General features: G+C 46.0%; 1 long non-coding RNA gene and 1 pseudogene across 1 annotated transcript in view; one reads left to right on the top strand and one right to left on the bottom strand.

The window, feature by feature from the left end:
* Nucleotides 1-19,199, bottom strand: part of LOC146863983 (uncharacterized) — an 85,967-nt gene that overhangs the window by 43,721 nt on the left and 23,047 nt on the right. The gene's annotated exons all lie outside the window — the stretch shown is intronic.
* On the top strand, nt 3,741-4,078 carry LOC146863984 (V-type proton ATPase subunit G 1 pseudogene; annotated as a pseudogene).

Raw genomic sequence — 19,199 nt, 5'->3', positions numbered from 1 at the left:
TGATTCAAGAGTTAATTTACTAAATTATTCTTAGTCTGTACGCTGAAAAGTGCGTTATTACACAATTGTGGAAAAAGCTTGTAAAACACATTCTTCGGAAAAAACAGTGTTATTTTTTAATGCTTTATTTAAATCATGTTTGCATGATGCAGATTCACATGACTAAAACATAAACAACAAGTCAAACCTGGAATTTTAATCCACGCTTGTCGTGTGAGGTACATTTCAATCTTTACGTAACACAAATATTTGTCTAGTAAGAATCACGGAAGGGTTTTTACGAAGTTCAATTGCTGGCATATAGGTTTAAGATCACTATTGAAGGGGCATTAAGATTCCAGTTTGTCCAGTAGCTTCCCTGCACTGGTCGATCATTCGTGGCTTGTGAGTTTTTTTAAGTTCTAAGAGCCTTTTATTTGTTTACTAGAACCTCGCTTGCTCTTCTGCTGAGCACACATAGACAAAGGTATGAAAGTGGTATGCTGAAAACTGATTGCAACCAGTCAACTGGAATAACACAGACCAGGTTACTCAAGATGAGATCTTAGAAATATTAACCCTCCCCACAGTCGTCCAAGAGGATAGGGTTGATCTAGATTCCCCTATAAATAACCTGGAAATAAGAGGTTCCATGGCAGGTTTGGCCAGAAATAAAATGCCGGGAACAGATGGCTCAGCATCCGAATATTACTCCACCGTCTCCAATGTGTAGACACCCAAAATGATGGAGCTATATAACGCCTTCCTGGAGTGGGTTACCTATCAGCCTCTACCAGTGAGGCTTGGCCATCGTCTTACCCAAATCACGGTGGGACTCACTTGAAATAGAATTACAGTGCCCTCTTTCTATTTTTAATACGGATTATGAACTGCTAAACGGACTTCTAGCCACTTTGCTGCTTCCAAATAGACCCAGGTTGATTCACACTAACCAAAATGATGTTAGCATCCACTCTCACAATAACAACATCCTCTCCTATGCCAACAACAAGCAACTCAACCTCTCCTTCCCAGGCTAGACGCACAGTACCCGGATCAAGTTCAGTGCCTGCATGATTGAAATCGCACACTCGATGAAGACCAACTGTCTAAAGCTGAACACCGACAATAGCAAATTTGTGATTTCCGAGAAGGGCACATTACCGTGGGACTCCATCCAGTGGGCAACAGGGATGGGACTGACTCCAACTCTCACCACCCATGTCAGGAACCTCAGGATCATCAATAGCAAGCTCAAAATGACCCCCCAAGTCAATTGCTGTCACCTCTTCATGCTTCCATTCCTTGAATATGCAGAGGAAGATTTTCAAATGGCTTCCAATCAGCACCCAGAAAAACGTTACACACGCCCTGGTCAAATGCAAGCTGAACTACAGGAACATGTCAGGAGCAGCAAAAAAAACTCACTTGAAGGCTGCAGACCAGCCAGAATGTGTCAGCCAGAGCCAGTCTCAACCTCCCTCATCGCACTCACATCACACCACACCTGACTCCCCATTCACAAATGCGCACAATTCAAACTCCTCACCCAGACTTTCAACGCACTACAACTGGCCCAGCATGCCACAACAATCACATCTGCTTTCTCAAACCTTCCAGATACATCCACTCGTCCGGAATCCTGCTTGCACAAATCCCATTCAAACAGAAAACCAGATCCTGTGGTTGAGTCTTTTCCTACATCGCTCCTAATGCGTGAACAACCAGCCGCTACACATAAGAGCCTCCTCCTCACTTTTTGAATTCTGCAAGAAGCTGAAGACCTGATTTTCCGAGTAGTCCCACTAGGCCCCAGATATGGCTAAAATGACACTTCCTCAGTGTCAGGATACCCTTCCCAGGAAATAGTGCTCTCTACAACTCTGCATAACATAACATATTCTGGGATGAAACCCGTCAATGAACATCAGATACCTGTTTTGTTTAACAGAAGGTGCACCCCAAACATACCCATATAGAGAAAGCCTTTGATGCATTAGGCTGGAGACACTTATTCTTAACACTACCTAATTTGGCATTAGTGATTATTTGCTCCAATGGATGTATCTGCTTATACTCATAGCACTGCTAGAGTCAAAATAGGCAGCTCCAATTCGAAAAAGTACCATGTTGAAAGGGGGACATGGTAGGGATGCCCTCTAGATCCCATTTATTTCTTGCTCTGGTAGTAAAACCATTTGCAGAGGCTTTTAAGATATACTGGAGCACAATGGGGCATCCCAATAAAGAATAGAATCCACTCAGCTTCTCTATATGCAAAGATATTAGAGGAAACCTGGCTCCCACCTTTGTAGTGCTACACAATAAGGAAATCTGAGACCCAGTCTAATCCTGTCTATATCCCACTGTAGAAGGCGATCACTAAGTGCACCTTACTCATAGGCAAGCAACTATAACAATAGAGCTACATATATGTGGAAATGCAAATTGGGAAGCCAGACGGGACTATTCAAGTCTTGATGTTTACTCGTGACTAATAACACGCCCTGAAGAAGTCATTGGTGCATTACATTGCATGACGAAACACGTGTTGGCTGCTTTGCTTTATGTTAACTGAAGAAACTGTTATTTTGGATGTGGATTTCAAGCTGTGCCAAGAAGGCTGCTTTGCTTTTTGTGAACTGAAGAAACTGTTTATTTTTGGATGAGGATTTCAAGCTGTGCCAAGAAAAGAATATTTGATGAGAAGAAAAGTCAATAAGTTCATGGACAATGTAATTTGAACGAATTGGACTCTTACACTTACTCAAGAACTGTTTATACAACACTTATCATTGGTTATATGTTTAGTGTGCTCAGGGTAGACTTCTGAATAATTTTTTAATATTTGAGTTCTGATGTCTTTTCTTGATAATCAGCAACTGGGTGTGCCACAAATAGCCGATTATAAAGAAATAAGAGACAGATTTGTATACAGGTATTACAGAACCCTATGTATCATATTTAGATATCTGACGACCAGGGTTTACTACAAAGATAAAGTTATAGATTGGAGGATAACCTGGGTGCTTTGATTGCCTACTTGAGATCACAGATCACTCAATGGAATATTTTGCCTCTTGCCCAAGTGGGTCGTATGGCTATCACAAACACGGTTATGCTTCCCAGATCGTACGATCAGTTCATTAATTTACAGTCAATGCTGCCCTCATCTCTATTTGGGCAATTGGATGGCCTCTTGGGGGAACTGATATAGGGATATTAGGGACATGGTAGGAGATGAGTCGCTCTGTCCAAACTTAAAGCCTTCATGGTCAGAGGACTAGGGTCCCAAATATGGAATTATACTACATAGCATCCCAGCTTCAGTGGTTATCCCATTGACCAGACAGATATAATGCCAATGATACAGGGTACCTACTTAGTTAAAGCCATACAAGATCAGAAATGATCAGAAATGATATATGGTAAGCACAAACGTTGTGGCTCACTCCACAGATTAGAGGTTTGTGTTCTCCTGCTGGTATATGGTTAGATGGAAAACACAGAAAGACATCCAATATGCACCTGCAATACCCTTTAGAGGCCTCTGCAAGACAATGGGTTACTTCAGAATTAAAGGCCCATTGCAATGGGGAGCAGCAAGTGTATTTAAAATGTTTCAAAAAATGATATGAAAGATTGTAAAACATTTTCTTGGAAAAAATGTAACACACCTTCAATCATGAATATTTTTTTTAAATGATCATGTGGATCTGAAATAGAAAATAATACATTCCCATCTGCTCCTGTCTCCAGCTATGGACAGTCAATCCCAGGGTATCGAGCAGCTGCTCCAGGCTGAGAAGAGGGCGGCCGAGAAGGTGTTGGAGGTCCAATAGAGAAAGAACAAAAGATTGAAGAAAGCAAAAGTGGAAGATCAGGCTGAGATTGAGCAATAACGTCTGCAGAGAGAGCAGGAATTCAGAATAAAGGTAATTGCAGTGTTGGGGTCACATGGAAGTTACAGCTCTGGTGAAGATGAAAATTATACAGGAGAGCTACAAAAAACAATGAAGAGATAGTGTTTCAGAGCCTCTTAAAATTGGTCTGTGAAATCACACCAGAAATCTACATCAGCTACTGCTTCTCAGGATAGAGAGATGCATGAAGAGCTCTATTGCCTGTGTGTTAGCAATAGAAGCCAGTGTTCTCAGGGAGCCTAGAAGTTTGTGGCCAGGCCTCTGCAAAGATGTTAATACTTGTAAAAGATATTGATCTCTACAGAAGGAAGTCTCTGGGCTTCTCTCTGCCCTGCCTTAGAACATCTCCAAAGATTTATTAGCAGTATCCAAAATATATGCAGGGCAAACAAAAGGGAGTGATACTTGAATGACACATGAATGGAAGCACACATGGTCAGAGATCAGGGACCAATATCTATGAAACTCCTGCTCAGAATGTGGTACTTTAGTGATTGTCAGAATTGAATACAAGGCTCTCTGTGACTTGACTTGAATATTAGCAAAAAAGGAAGGATTGTGTCACAAGCACTTGTTAGCGATTCACTCGCATGTTTCCAGTTAGTGGGTTACTGTGGAGGATCTGGGACCTGCCTCTGTGTATTTGTGAGTGGGGGAGAGCTTTGTGATTTAGGTTGCTTACCTGCAAGTGCCCTGAAACTGCATCACCGACTCTGCGCAGAGACTTTACCTTCCAGCCCCTGCTCCCCAAATCTCTGTTTATTCCCAGTTTATGTCCCCGAGGAAGTTGTTAGCTGTATCTTTTTTTTTCACAAATAAACATGTTGTGTAACATTCTTATCTACAAAACTAAGTAATTTGAAAACCACAAAAAGCATAACTTTACACCAACCTACATAGTACTAATAAGTTAGTATAACAGTAAAACACTGAGCAATCTAAAGCCTTAGGAGTAGTCATAAAAGTCCACATAATAGAAGAGCTAACAAATTACCAACCCAAACAAAACAACTGACTTTAAGCCCAATAATCTAAATCACCTCACTACAGACTCATGGAACCAATCAGTAAAAGTTCCATTTAGAAAAGTAGGTTTCCTTGCCTGCAATGTAAAGCTGCATCACTGCATTCGCAAAACAGCTATCCTCGTGGACAGATATCTGCAAACGAATAAATTAAAAATGACTGAGTATTGGACTTAGTAGTACAAATACACAGCAGCTAAATGGAAAGAAAAATCTCTGTTTTACATTGAACTCAAAGGATGAAATGTAAAACAGTGGGGGGGGGGGGGGTGTTGCCTTCATGCACCAATTGGGGAGTTGTGAGGAGGTGATACTCATTGAGGCAGGTTGCTGACGTACTTACTTCTGTGGCGCTGGCTTAATCTTTTCCTTGTTGCTCCTTCTTCCTCAAGTGACTCTGTACATCTTATTTTTTTATGCAGTGCTACAAATATTAAGGTTCTATTTGAATTGTAATGCTGTCCTTCATGTACAGGGGTGTGAATTTGAAGCCATTTGCAAGTAAGTAGGCTTTAGAATACTATCTCATCATCAGATAATCCAGTTTTAGTAAAAGCCTACAGCCCTTAATGATAGCTGTGAGAAGTTGGCCTGGCATATGCTGGTCACTAGTTTTAGTGGCCACCTTGCACCAGTCCAATTCGACTCTTATGGTAGATAGGTTTAGGACAACCCTTTAAAGAAAGCTATCCTCGTGGTAGCTGTGGCTAAGTCTCAGAGGAATGTAAAGCAGCTTGTTTTACCTTATAATCTCTTGAATTACCAAATGAAAGGACACCACACAGGTAAATATATCAAATATATATGTATTTATTTCTAGACACACTCTACTAATCTCTTTATGAGATTAGAAGTCAAGAACACATTCAAATATCAACGTTTCACAATAAGTTAAGCGCAAATATGGCTGGGGCCCTAGGGGCATACCAGACCATATACTAAAAAAGAGGTTTAGGAAAGTCGATTTGCAGAATGACAAGGCCTAGGCCTGTAGAATCGCTGGGGCTTTACTACTGCAGTGAAAGCAGGTAAGTAACAGACCCACAGGAGACGCATGCAGTGTGTGAACACAGCCGCGGGTTCCCTATTGATTACAATGGAGCAAGTCGTGGTTTGATTTTTAAAGTTTTAGGGTACCTCGAGGAAGTCTACAAGCAAGTCACTTACAAGGTAAGTAATTCGAAGGCCAACACACACTAGGGCACCGGAGTGCACGAGTTACCTCACCCAGGGAAGCCGGGTGCATAGGTGTCTTTTGGTGTCTGGTCGCGCGCTGTTTTCTATGGAGACCAAAGAAGACTTGCTGCTTGCAGCGACTGAAGAAGTGTCCGGTGGAATCCAAGGCTGGATTCTAGATGCAGATGACCTGATAATTGAAGGGCCAGTGTTCACAGCCTCTTGCCAGTGACCCGGGGCCAGGAAGATGGATGCCCACGGATGTCGAGTGATTTCAGGTGATCAAGGGTGTTTTGACTCTTTGCTCACGAAGTCCAGGAAAGATTTACGATGACCAGCAGCTGGATTCAGAGTGTCCCACAACGTCTGCAGCTGACTGCGGTGTTGGCAACTGGATTGGAGCCAACAAGCCTTGGCAACCGCAAGTCTTGTGTAGAGTGAAGAAAGCTGATGGTGCAGACCAGCAAGGTCTGAGGGACTCACCCAGCAAGGGTGAGTGAGGGCAGGCCTGGAGCAACCAGGGAAGCCCTTTGAGTTGATAAGAAAGTCTTTGGGGGACCCACAAGCCAACAGGCAAGCAATCGTGAAGATGCCTCTTGTGGAAATACTTCACAGGAGCCCACGGTCACTCGGGACGTGGTAGGCCTCTGATTTTCACTGCAAAACCTGCTGGAGGCTTGGGCCACCAGTGGTCCAAAGCACAAATTCGTAGAACGTTGTGAAGGGGTTGCACTTGACAATAGTGCACAGTTCCCAGGTATTGCGGTTTCTCGTCACTCGTGGGGTCCACTCACCTCAGCTCTGCTGGGGACTCACAATGGCTGTCAAGAAGTCAGGAAATCTACTTTCAGGGCTACAGGGACTTCGGACTCCGGCGGGAGCGGGAAAGTTTTCGACTGTTGATTAGAGTTTCTGGTGCCTGCCAAGCAGGGGAGTCACTCCTTGACTCCAAGGGAGATTCTTCTGTCTTCCAAAGGTAGTGGAACGTTGAAGGGCCAGGATTCTTCTTTGTAGAGTGTCATCCAGGGTTATCTGCTTTGCAATGGCAAGGTTTGCTATCTTATACTGAAGATAGGGGAGGGACTAGCTCTATGACCTCTCCTCTGGGAGGGTCAGGGTAGGGGGTGGTTACACCCACTTCCCTTTGTCCAGTTTCACGCCAGAACAGGGATAGATAGCCCCTGAACTGGTTTGAGCTGGCATATGCACAGAGGAGCCTACTGCTCCCCCAGTGCAGGACTTCAAAGCACTCTCGAAGTGCACCCACCCAGCCCCAATACACTAAATCCTGTCTGGAAGGTAGTGACACCTCCCTGTGACAGGATGCCTATTGTTGGGCCTCCTCCACTGCGAGTTTCAGTCAGCAGCAGGAGGGCAGCCCAGTGTCTGTGCTGGTGGCATCCATTTTGTGATGCCAGGGCTCTTTCAGATTTCTACCGTGTTACCACAGTAGGTACATGTCATCCCCTCTAGAAGGGTGGGATCATACTCCCACACCAGTTACTGGTGTGGGGGTATGATTCCAAGTTGTTTGACACCAAACACAACATGTTTTGATGCAGTCATTCCAAAGTTAGCATTAACCGGGAGGTTATAATGCACTTAAGAGTATATCAATCAATCAGTGACACTTATAAAGCGCGCTACATACCCGTAGGGTCTCAAGGCGCTGGGGGGATGGGGGGGGGGGGTGCCGCTACTGCTCGAACAGCCAGGTCTTCAGTTTCTTCCTGAAGGAGAGGTGGTCTTGGGTCAGGCGCAGGTCAGTCGGGAGGGAGTTCCAGGTCTTGGCGGCCAGGTGGGAGAAGGACCTTCCTCCTGTAGTCGCTCTTCGGATGCGGGGGACGGCGGCGAGGGCGTCGTTGGCTGATCGGAGGTGGCGTTTGGGAGCGTAGAAGTTGACTCGGCTGTTGAGGTAGCTCGGGCCTTGGTCGTGTAGGGCCTTGTGTGCGTGGGTGAGGAGGCGGAAGGTGATTCTTTTGTTGACGGGGAGCCAGTGAAGGTCTCTCAAATGTCCGGAGATGTGGCTGGTTCGTGGGATGTCGAGGATGAGTCTGGCTGAGGCGTTCTGGATCCGCTGGAGTCTCTTCTGGAGCTTGGCGGTGGCACCGGCGTAGAGGGCGTTGCCGTAGTCCAGTCGGCTGGTGACGAGGGCCTGGGTGACGGTCTTCCTGGTCTCGGTGGGGATCCACCAGAAGATCTTCCGTAGCATGCGTAGGATGTTGAAGCACGCCGAGGAGACGTTGTTGACTTGCCTGGTCATGGAGAGGGAGGAGTCCAGGATGAAGCCCAGGTTTCGTGCATGGTCTGTCGGTTTGGGTGCGGTGCCCAGGGCAGGAGGCCACCAGGAGTCGTCCCAGGCGGAGGGTGAGGAGCCCAGGATGAGGACCTCCGTCTTGTCCGAGTTCAGTTTCAGGCGGCTGGTTGTCATCCACTCGGCTACCTCTTTCATCCCTTCGTGCAGGTTGGCTCTGGCGGCGGCGGGGTCGTTGGTCAGGGAGAGGATCAGCTGGGTGTCGTCGGCGTAGGAGATTATGCTGAGGTTGTGTTTGCGTACGATGGCCGCGAGGGGGCTCATGTAGACGTTGAAGAGGGTGGGGCTCAGAGATGATCCTTGGGGGACGCCGCAGATGACTTCGGAGGCCTCTGACTTGTACGGTGGAAGGCGGACTCTCTGTGTTCTTCCGTCGAGGAAGGAGATGATCCATTCCAGCGCCTTGTCCTGGATGCCGATGTTGCTGAGGCGCCGTACTAGGGTGCGGTGGCAGACCGTGTCGAATGCCGCGGAGAGGTCTAGGAGGATGAGGGCCGCTGTTTCTCCCTTGTCCATCAGGGCTCGGATGTCATCTGTGGCGGCGATGAGGGCGGTCTCGGTGCTGTGGTTGGCTCGGAAGCCGGACTGTGAGGGGTCGAGGGATCCGTTCGTCTCGAGGAAGGCGGCCATCTGCTTGTTGACGGTCTTCTCGATGACTTTGGCTGGAAACGGGAGGAGCGAGATGGGGCGGTAGTTCTTGAGTTCGGTGGGGTCCGCTGTGGGTTTCTTGAGTAGAGCGCTGAGTTCGGCGTGCTTCCAGCTCTCAGGGAAGGTGGCGGTGTCGAAGGATGTGTTGATGATGTCTCGCAGGTGGGGTGCGATGACAGCGTCGGCCTTGTTGAAGACGTGGTGAGGGCAGGGGTCGGTCGGTGATCTGGAGTGGATGGAGTTCATCGTGCGGATGGTGTCTTCGGTGCTGATCGGGGTCCAGGCGTGGAGGGTGGTGGTGGGGGGCGGTTGTTCGGTCATGGTGTGCGTTGGTTGGTTGTTGAAGCTGCTGTGTATGTCCGCGATCTTGTTGTGGAAGTATGAAGCGAGGGAGTTGCAGAGGTCTTGCGATGGGGTGATGTCGTTGTTTCCTGCGCTGGGGTTGGAAAGCTCTTTCACGATGTTGAAGAGTTCCTTGCAGTTGTGTGCGTTGTTGTCCAACCGGTCCTTGAATGCTGTTTTCTTGGCGGCGCGGATCAGCTGGTGGTGTTTCCGGGTGGCAAGTTTGAAGGAGGTCCTGTTGTCCGGTGTCGGTTTCCTTCTCCAGACTTTCTCGAGGGCTCTGCAGTTCTTCTTGGAGCTCTTGAGTTCGTCGGTGAACCATGGGGCCTTCTTGCTGCCGGGTCTGCTAGGCGGGGTCCTCAGTGGGGCGAGTTCGTCCGCGCAGTTGCTGATCCACTTCGTGAGGTTGTCGGCGGCCTGGCTGGGGTTCGCTGAGTTGGCAGGAGGGTGCTGGCTCAGGGAGGTGGCAAGCTGGTCAGCTGTGATCTTGTTCCAGCTTCTGCGGGCGGCCTGTTGCTGGTGGTGGTGGGTCGTCGTTCTCTTGAAGGTGAAGTGGACGCAGCTGTGGTCCGTCCATTGAAGCTCAGTGGCGTGGCTGAAGTCGATGTCTGTGCTGGAAGAGAAGACTGCGTCGAGTGTGTGTCCGGCGAGGTGGGTGGGGGTGGACACCAGTTGCTTGAGTCCCAGGTTGGCGAGGTTGTCGAGCAGGGTGTTGGTGTTGCGGTCGTTGTTGTTCTCCAGGTGGAAGTTGAGGTCTCCCAGGAGGATGTAGTCAGCGGAGGGGAGGGCATGCGGGCTGACGAAGTCGGCGATGTCCTCGCTGAATTGTGTGCGTGGTCCAGGGGGTCGGTAGATCAGGGTGCCTCTGAGGGTGGTGTTCGGGTTGGTGTGGATCTGGAAATGCAGGTGTTCGGCGCTGGTCAGGGTGTTGTCGGTGCTGGTCGTGAGACGGATGGTGCTCCTGTGGACGATGGCGATGCCTCCTCCCATCTGGTTGGCGTTTCGGTCCCTCCGGACGATCTTGTAGCCCTCTGGGATAGCGATGGCGATGTCTGGAGCTGAAGAGGCGTTCATCCAGGTCTCCGTGAGGAAGGCAACGTCAGGGGCTGTGGTGTCGAGGAGGTTCCAGAGTTCGATGGCGTGTCTGTGGACGGAGCGGGTGTTGAGCAGGATGCACTTGAGGTGGGTGCTGCTGGTGTTTGACTTGGCGGGTGTTGGTGTGAGGCAGGTCCGGATGCAGGAGAACTTGCAGGCGTGGCAGCTGAAGGGTCCGTGGGTGCGACGTGGTGTGGCTTGGTGGCACTCTGGGCGTCGACCGGTGTTGAGTGCGTTGAGGGTGGCGGCTGAGTACGTCCTGCGAGTCGGTCGGGGTCTTCGTGGGCCAGGGGTCCTGGCGCTGGTCGCGATCCGGTCGCGGACGGGCGCAGACGGGCTTACCTTTGGCGCGCCTTCGGCGCACAATCGTCGCGCCCTCTGCGCGTGACCGCTGCGCATTCGCACGGTCGCCATTTAAAGGCGAAGTGCGCGTGTGGGCGGAGCAGCTGGGAGGCGGGAGCGGGGAGGGAACAGAAGGAAAAAAGGGGCGGGGTCTGCGGTGGTGGCGGGAAGCGGGGAGCGGGGAGGGAAGACGGAGGGCGGCGAGGTAGGCGGCCAAACAGGAAGGACACAAGCTGATAAAGCAGAAAAAAATAAAATAAACAGGCACTAAGGGAATAAAGACGCTAACACGGGCACGAATGCAGTAAATACAAAAACAGTATGACAAGCACAAATGTCGGACAAAACAAAATCAAAACAAACGATAGCGGAGTCAGCCGGCGGCGAGGCAGGCAGCGCGGCAGGGATCAGGCTAAGGGGCACACGCAGCAGCTGGTGGCCGTGCGGCGCGGGGGTGTCCCACAAGTGGTATATGGTTTAACCGCATCCACAAACAGCCACAAGGAATATACCCTGCCAGCTGCAGAGGGGCCCTGCATTGTAAACCACATTGTAAACCAAGCACCCTGCCCTCAGGATTGATAGAGCCTGCCATAGGGGTGGCTGATAGGTTTATATGTGTGTGTATGGTGAGGTATAGGAACCTATACCTCAGTGAGGAGTGCTAACACTACCTCACCCAGGCTGCAGTAGCAGGCCTGTGGTGTCAGATTTAGTCTGCTTCCCAGGGGTGGCATAAAACATGCTTAAGCCCCTGGTAGGCCTGTGAAGTACCTATGCCCTTGGTACCTAAGGTACCATATACTAGGGGCTAGTAAGGTACCACAGTATCCAATCACTAGTGCATCTAATATGCACACCAGTCATTTAAGGGAGTAAGCAGATAGGCTGGGGTCCTGGATAGCAGGATCCCAGCCAGACTAGTCAAAAACTATTCAAACACCAGGAAAAAAGTGGGGGCAACCATGCAGTCAGATTCCACTTTCCTACAGTAGCTGAAAATGAGAAGCTTCAGTCTATTGAAGATAGATCGGTAGGGATAGAAAATAGAATAATTGAGCCAGTTTGGCATCGCTATTGAATAGTAAAATCGGTTTATAAGACCAGGTTTTTGTGGGAGGCATCCCCTTTTTTCTGAAAGCTACAATGTTAGTGCATCCCCATGAAGCAAGGGCTACCCCTTCCCTCTGTGCACCAAGGAAAGTGTCCGTCATATCTCTGGCTAATTCAGAAACAAATGTTTGAAAAATTCTATCGGTGCTTTGTCTGGCCCAGCTGCTTTACCAGATCTAATTTCATCAGGAGTTATAGCAGCCTCTAGGGTTTTCCATTCTTCCTTCTCTAGCCCCTCTAAGCCTATTCTATCAAGAAAAGCTTCCATACGACTCAATGAGGGGAATGAGTCTTCTTGGTATAATTCTTTGTAATACACCTTAAAGACTCTAGTGATGGCTCAGGTGTATTAACAAGGCCCCTTTCCCTGTCCACTTTAGTCTCTATACATCTATTTGCCTCAATCTGATGTGTGCAGAGGGACCAATAGTTGCCCAACACAGAATCAGAATCAGAATGCGCTTTATTCGATTTAAGAAGTGTTAAACCATAAAAGCACAATACATTTAAAAACATGAATTACATCAAAGTAATTTAAGTAAACAAGAAAAAAGAAAAAACAGTTTAAAAGAGAGAGGGGCCATCCATTGTCATCCTACATCTAACCACCCCTTTCAGGTATTTGGCTATATGATCAGTCACAGTTCCATCATTTAAACATTGCAACTTTAAAAAAGCAGGTCGACATTGTCTCAGGCCATACACTTTTAAAATAGGCAAAGTATTAAACTTACAAAAGAACATGATATGAATTGTGGACTGTGCAGACATATTATCACAGGGACATAAGCACAAAGAGCGAAACCATTTATATTTGGAAAAGTGACCCTATCATGAAAGATTCCAAAACGTAGGTGGGTCAATAACAACCTATCATAAATTCCTGATGTATTTATCAGATAGGGTTGCGTTCCTGGTTGGGTCAAAAGTAATTGATGTGCTCTTACTGATGGTTTCATAATATTTGTTGTCAATCTGATGGTCTCCAGATGATCAGTACATAACAGCTTTAATTCATTCCTGGTAACATGATTCAAACTGTCAGGATTAGAAAAGTACTCGGGATGTCCTAGGTCATTTACAATTTTTTTTAAACATATGTAATCCATGGAAGACGGTCTACCCCGTAAAGAGAAAGATAGTCATTAATCACATCCCGATTCAAGCTAGTGGAAGTGCTAGTTCAGACCTTATGCCATAGAAGGATAGGCTGCATTTTAATCTGGTTGGACAAGTATGACAAACCCAACTCGGCATGGCAAACAAATGTAGCTGTGCTATTCGGTACCGCTAAAAGATATCTTAAAAATATGTTTTCTGCTAGCTGCAAAAACTCAACATTAGCAAAGCCCCAGGTGCCAGCTCCGTACATAGCAATCGGTATGCATTTGGCTTTATAGATTATTAGTAAATCAGAAATTGGGTGCTTTCCTAACTTTCTAGCAAAATGTATCAATGCACCGGTTGCTTTGCAGAATAGCAATTTTCTTGACTCAATAGCTTTTGCCCATAGACCCCTTCTTTCAAATACAATGCCCAAATAAGAACAAGCATTTGCAATGCAATAGGTCTCGCATTATAAAAGTTTGAGCTATTGGCATTGCTAATAATAATGCAACACCAGTAGCGCAAACATTCAGTAATGCGAGACCTATTGCATTGCAAACGTTTTTTGTTTGTTGCTTTTTTATATAGCGTGACTTGACCCAAAGGTGTGCATTTATGTTGTATAGAGTTCAGTGCAATTATGTGGTATGCTATTATGTGGCACGGAGTGGTATTATACGGAGTGTATTTATGTTGCATTAAGTAGAGAGTAATTATGTGACGTTGAATTATGTAGTATTGAGTGGTATGTGGAGTGCATGTATGTTGCATTGAATACAGTAATTATGTGACCTGTAATTATGTGGTACTGAGTGGTATTATGTTGAGTGCAGTTATGTTGCATTGAGTGGAGTGTAAATATGTGGTGTGTAATTCTGTGGTACTGAGTGGTATTTTGTGGAGTGTATTTATGTTGCATTGAGTAGAGTGTAATTATGTGGCTTGCAATTGTGTGGCACTGAGTGGTATCGGGGCGTATTTATGTTGCATTGAGTAGAGTGTAAATATGTGGTATGTAATTATGTGGCACTGAGTGGTATTATGTGGAGTGTATGTTGCATTTAGTAGAGTGTAATTATGTGGCGTGTTATTACGTGCCACAGAGTGGAGTGCGAGAGTGAGAGGGAAGAGGGATGTAGCGAGAGAGGGAGGGAGAGAAAGAGAGCTAGAGAGAGAAAGAGGGAAAGAGAGAGGGTTAGAAAGAGTGAAAGAGACAGAAAGAGAGAGAGGGAGAGAGAGAGAAAGAGAGAGGGAGAGAGAGAGAGACAGAAACAGGGGGTGAGAGGGAAGAGAGATAAAGAGAAAGCGGGAGGGAAAGAGAGAAAGAGGGAGTGAGAGAGAGACAGAGAAAGAGAAATAGAGAGGAGAGAGTGAAAGAGTGTGAGAGAGAGAGAGCAAGAGAGGGTGGGAGAGACTGAGAAAGAGAGAGAGAGAGAGAAAGAGGAGAGAGATAGAGAGGGGGAGGAGAGAAAGAGATAGAGGGAGAGAGAGAAAGAAAGAGGGAGGGAGAGAGAGAGAGAAAGAGAGAGGAGAGGAGAGAGAAAGGGAAAGAGTGAGAAAGAGAGAGAGGGGGAGAGAGAGAGATAGAGAGAGTGGGAGGGATATCAGGGTGATTCCCACTTCCGAAATGAATAAAGTAAGGCCGTGAGAAATGTGGGGCAGAGGGGTCATTATGTCACAATCCTCACACTGTGTTTCAGGTCTCTTGTGCTGTGATATTTAGTCAGTGCTGCAGTTAAAAATGTTATGCTACAACTCCTGCTTTGTAAAATTAGGATAAGAGCAAATTTGGCACCTCGCTGCTGTCCGAAGTATCATCGTTTTGAGTTTAACAAGGGTCAGAAAGTACTTGAGACAAGAGAAGCTGTTTAAATGCAGACAAACATAGATGAGCCACAGCTCCTAACAGCCTTCCAGCAGCCTTTGAGTGCTATGTACCTGGGATCAGACTGGTCGCTCTCGTCTGGCCCAAAGTAACCGGCTGCTATCTGAGTGAAATGTTGATATTAATATGGATACACTAACAGACATGTTCCAGTCAGGAAGGCTTTAGAGACGAGTACCTCATTTAAATAAACATGTTCAAATCGGCGAGATTTTAGAGAAGAGTGCGATTCTTTGTAAATATTACTGGGAACAATTAAACTGCATTTCCTGGGATGTTAACGCTACCTTCAGCAAGGCAAAAAGAGCCTTTCAAACATGCAAGCATGAAAGGGAAGGATATGCAGAGTGCCGGGCAGTTTGTTACAGTAAGGGGTCACATTGGGGGAAAGACTGTAACTACTGTGATAATACCAAGCCAAGCCACCCGTGACGCTGGGCCATGAAGAGCCGAAAAACCCCACCGCTTTATTACAACGTGCTGAGCTACAAATCCGAGCCGCCAAGGGAGGGGGTGGCAAATGGTCAGCACTTTCGCGGCCGCTTTGATGTTCTCAGTGGCCGCGCGGCTCACTGAGAACATCAAAGCGGCCGCAAAAGTGATCAGCAGGCTGACAAATGGTGCGCGCGCCCGGCTCACATGCACTGTAGCTGGAGGCCTGAAAAGCACTAGTCTGCACTTCCAATTCCCCCGTTAACTAAAGCTCTCTCCAGGGCAGCGCTAAAGCGCTGGCTCAGGCGAGACCTAAAAATGATTAGTAAAATCGAGTTTCCTGTTGTTAATATAGAAATCTCGGCACTTAACATTGTGCTTACAACATTTCATTGTAAATTTTTTGTTAATATTTACATTAAGGTCAAGATTTAACATATCGGCAGAGAAGCTAGAGATAACTTTTTGTAGACCAAGGGGAGTACGAGACAAAAGGACAGCATCGTCCGCATATAACAATGCTCCGATTGGCCGTTTACCAATGCATGGTAGGTCCTGGCATTCACTTCTCAATGTTGCTCCCAAGCTATTAATATAAAGGGTAAACAGAAGGGGGGCTAGCACACACCCCTGTCGCACCCCCTTCTTAACAGGGAATCTGTGGCTGAGTTCTCCACTTCTTCCGTAACGCACTCGGGACCTGGCGTCTAGATAGGACAGCTTTAAAAAAAATGTAATTGGTGGATCCACCCCCATGGTCTCTAATATACTCCATAGCTTCTGGTGATTGACGCAGTCAAAAGCTGAACTCAAATCAACAAAATACAAATATAAGCTCCCCCTTTTGGCCTGTAGATATTTTCCCAACAGGAGGTTCATGTTCAGGCTCTGTTCAACATACAGCTCAGTTTGGCTGCAAGGCAACGATGGACAGAGCTGGGCCTCTTTTCCTGAGCCGTGCCAGGTGAGGTGGGTCCTCTCCTCGTCAGACATGGGTGCCACCTGCATCTTGTGCTTGACAGAGGATTTGGACACCTGAAAGCCAGGTTAAATGGTTACATGGTTGTATTGATTCCAACCTTATAAAAGACATATCATTTATTTTTATTTATTTCTTCACATATCGCAGTAGCAAAATATGGTTCTTGTGGTCCTGAAGAAAGCCTAGGAATAATTTTCCATATGGCTGAAACATGTCGACCTATTAATTACATCAATATAGTTACTATTTAAAACTGTTTGCACTGTTTTTAGTGTGGGTAACAAGAGATACTAAGTAAACAAATTTTTCTCTTGCGATCCATTTTTAATCTCACTTTCACCTTTCATGCACTGCGTCCATCACTCTTTTAGAACTACCCCTTCACAGCTGTGATATCGTAGAGAGCTTTCTCTCTCAAATTTCTCCACTACACCTAAAAAAACACCCATGAGCTCCCTTCTCAGTGCTAGAAGGTTGTAGCCCTTGGTTACACTAGAGTGTGGCCAGGAGGAGACCCAGATGATGAAGCATGTCACCTCGGTGAGTGATGGGAATCCGTCCTTTTTAAAGGATTTTCCTCAGTAAAGGTCTTCCTTTCTGAGTTACATCCTCTCTTTGTTGATAATACCATTGAGTTGCTGCTTCTATTTAATCCAGTTTTTCTCAGTAGACCCGCGGATATGTTACTGTTGTCTGTTCAACAGTACCCAAACCTTGGCGAAATCCATACTGTAACTCTGAAATTATACCATTTTCCTCCACCCAGAGCTGCAGTCGATTTAAGACAACACGCCCGGCCACCTTTATGAAAGAGTCCAAGAGTGATATTGGTCTGTAACAGACCGGGCCACAACGATTGCCTTTCTTATAGATGGGGACTAGTATGGACTCCGTCCAAGTAGCTGTAAATACCTGGGTATAACAAGCCTTTAGGACCATAGCTAACAGTGGTCCCCAAAGCGCGGGGCAAGATTTAAATAAATCCACAGGTATACTGTCCGGGCCTGGGTCTTTTCCACCCATACTCGCATTTATAGCTATGATTACCTCATTGACGTTAAAATCAATCTCAATTGGAAGATAGCTTGAAGGGTTTATTCTAGAAGACGCTTCATTTTGGAAATCTACCAAATTACAATAGAGACTAGAAAAATTAGTCGCCCATTGATCTTCCCCTATTGTTATTACAATGCTGGGTAGTTTCCTTAAGGCAAGAAATGAAGCATTCACTACCTTCCAGAAGCCTTGCATATCTTTCAGATCTGAGGCTTGCTTAAGATTTTGCCATAATTCCAATATTATGGCAATCTTACGCTCTTTGAGGGATAGCTTATACGCTGCTTTTGCCCTTTTTATATCTCCTGGATCTTTCATGGGCTTGTGTAAGGCAGTTATCAGAACTGCATGTGCTTTTGAGCATTTAGAGTCGAACCAACCTTTCTTACTATCTACCCGTTTTTTGTTTTTTGATAATAATTTGTTTTGTATGGACTGAGATGTGTATCTAAAAGAGCTAAGAACATCAGACTTGTTGGCAGTTTCATCAAGACAGACCAAGAAGTCAACTTTACAGCTACTTAGGAGAGACTTACATAGTTGTAACGAGTCAATGCCTGCCCACTTAACTGTATAGCCATTCAATATATTAATAACGATATCTTCCGCAGGTTGAGTAGCCAATATTTTACTAGATAACCCCTTAGCAGGAAGATCTATAAAAACACTAATAGGGTAATGGTCACTAAAAGCAACAGGATGTATTTTAAAATAATGTATTCTGTCTGCGTATCTATTTGATACTAAAATGTGATCTATAACTGAAGACAGACCACAGCCATTTAAAGTACTGCTAAACGGGATTGGTGGTAGACATAGGTCATTTACAAAACCCAAGTCCAAGGTATATTTAAGCAGGTTAAGGTGATCACCAAGAGCAGAGTGCAAGTAATGGGACGAGTCATTATCATCATCTAATGCTATACCGCAGACATCTCCTGCGGCGTGTAAACAAGGTCCAGAATTAAAACCCCCTCCCCAGATTATGCAAAGATCATTATTAGTGCTCTTTTGAATATTATCCAGGTCTTTCTGTAAATGCATTAGGATTTGTTCAATATCCACAACAGGTATATTGTTATAAAAATGTATTAATACTGTACAGCGGGAGTTATCTATACACATTTTAAGCACCTGTTAATAAGTTTTAGAGTCCACGAGACCTGTCTTACATGCATTCAACCTATAGGAGATGTAGGTACATAAACCACCCTTTTTCCTCCCCTGACTGGAGGGAACTGCTGGGGTAAAGAAAGTTTTGTACCCATTAATGTGTTGTATGTTGTCTACCCAGGTTTCTTGAATACATATGGTATCAAACTTGTGAATAAATTCCAGCCAGGCAGGGTTGGTCAATTTGGCCTTAAGGCCCGCCACGTTCCAAAAAGAATTTCCATTTGGTTAATCCTAGGCACACACTGAGATAAACGATCATTGTGGGGAAGGTCAACAGTAGAAACATTAAGATGATGACCATAACTATTAGATGGGCATGCGTGGGAGGTATTTATAATTTGTTGGGGTATTCCATTTTCAGTATTGGGGTCAACAGGAATATCTCCTACCTCAGCGTCAACTTGTTGGACATCAGCCAAAGGCACTATACATGGCGAAGTTAGACCAGGTGAATTATTTCTGGGAATTTGTGTTTGGGCCACATAGTTACTTCTATTTACAAGTCAATATCCTCTAAAGAAGAAAGCACATCAAATCTATTAAACATAGGTAGACTGAATTGGGAGTGGTTCATGGGGTGGTTCATGGGGTGAGTATGACTCTG

This window comes from Triturus cristatus, chromosome 2_1 (genome assembly GCF_964204655.1).
Source record: "Triturus cristatus chromosome 2_1, aTriCri1.1, whole genome shotgun sequence".
Lineage (NCBI taxonomy): Eukaryota > Metazoa > Chordata > Amphibia > Caudata > Salamandridae > Triturus > Triturus cristatus.
This window is presented reverse-complemented; position numbering and strand designations above follow the sequence as displayed.